This window comes from Chiloscyllium plagiosum, unplaced genomic scaffold (genome assembly GCF_004010195.1).
Source record: "Chiloscyllium plagiosum isolate BGI_BamShark_2017 unplaced genomic scaffold, ASM401019v2 scaf_91382, whole genome shotgun sequence".
Lineage (NCBI taxonomy): Eukaryota > Metazoa > Chordata > Chondrichthyes > Orectolobiformes > Hemiscylliidae > Chiloscyllium > Chiloscyllium plagiosum.
In genome coordinates, this window is record NW_025159689.1 from 1 (window position 1) to 1227 (window position 1227).

Consider the following 1227-nt stretch of genomic DNA (forward strand, 5'->3'; position numbering starts at 1 on the left):
CTGCCAGAATCGGTCAGTAATTGCTTCCATCCGGAAATAACGACAAAGGCAGCATATACACGGGAAACGACCACCACTAATCCCCCTCCAATCATATCACCTTTCTGAGTTGGATGTACCTCGCTGATCCTTCAGTGTCGCTGAATGTAAATCCTGGAAATTCCCCTCGAGCGGTATCATGTCTGTGCTGAGGAGTTGAAAGCTAGGGGAAAATAATTCATCCCCTCCATCACTGTGGTAATTCTGGATATGCATTGAATCCTTTCCCATTGACTATACTCCATGAATTCGTTTTGAAAATTTAAAGGTTCCTGTCAGACATCTGCAATCGTCTGGAATAAGTTGAGACGTGGACGAAGACAGTGAAATAAAGTGATAGACAATGATGCCTGGGAGGCATAATGCAGGAGGTGAGCGCGGAACAGATGGTGCAAAGCTCAATGTCGGTGCCATTGCGTCAGCTTTTACTGCCCAATGATTACACTTACTTCCACATAACACCTAGTCAATTCACCACAATGACCTTGTTCCTCTTGATGTGATGTCCCCTCTGTCTGTATTAACGTGGTTCATGGGCCCCGATAGAATGAGCACCTCCTCTTTCTCCTGTCTCTTTAACCAGGTAAAAATACCAGTTTTAAATGAATGCAAGAAGAGATTATGTTTTTCTGTGCCTATTCAGTAGAGAATTTTCAGCTGTAAACTGTTTGTATTTGAAAATTCGAGGATTGATTGCAATTCTCTGAGAGCAACATTGATCCGAAAACACATGTCCAAGTTCTGTGAGGAAGTGGTTAAGCAACTCCACATATGGATGAGTAAGGGCCTCTTGACTGTGGCGCCGTGGCTTAGTTGGTTAAAGCGCTTGTCTAGTAAACAGGAGATCCTGGGTTTAACTCCCAGCGGTGCCTACTTGTTGCGTTCATATTTGGGCTTGGTGTTTCAAGTCTTTGCGAAAGTAACTCAGCGTCTTGGACTTTCACCCTGCAAAGATTTGGTGATCCAGGTTAAGTTCCAACAGTGAATGCCATGTTCTTTTATATATTCCGAAATATTACTTATGTCTGTAGTTTCTTTCCATTATTCCACAAGCACTTCTGCTTCTCCTCCTCTTTTATTCCCCCTCCTTCATTCCCAGTTAGGTCGGAATAACGAGATGAGGCAGGAGGCGCTGCAGATTTGCCGGAGAATTTTGTGGTAATGGCAGAGATACCACCAGGTGATCAC

The 1227-nt window shown here is 43.9% G+C and overlaps 1 non-coding gene across 1 annotated transcript; it reads left to right on the forward strand.

Annotated features, from left to right (window-relative positions):
• Window positions 1–837: 837 nt before the first annotated feature.
• On the forward strand, window positions 838–911 carry trnat-agu. Its single transcript has one exon. It is a non-coding gene; the product is annotated as a tRNA-Thr (tRNA).
• The last annotated feature ends 316 nt before the right edge of the window (window positions 912–1227 follow it).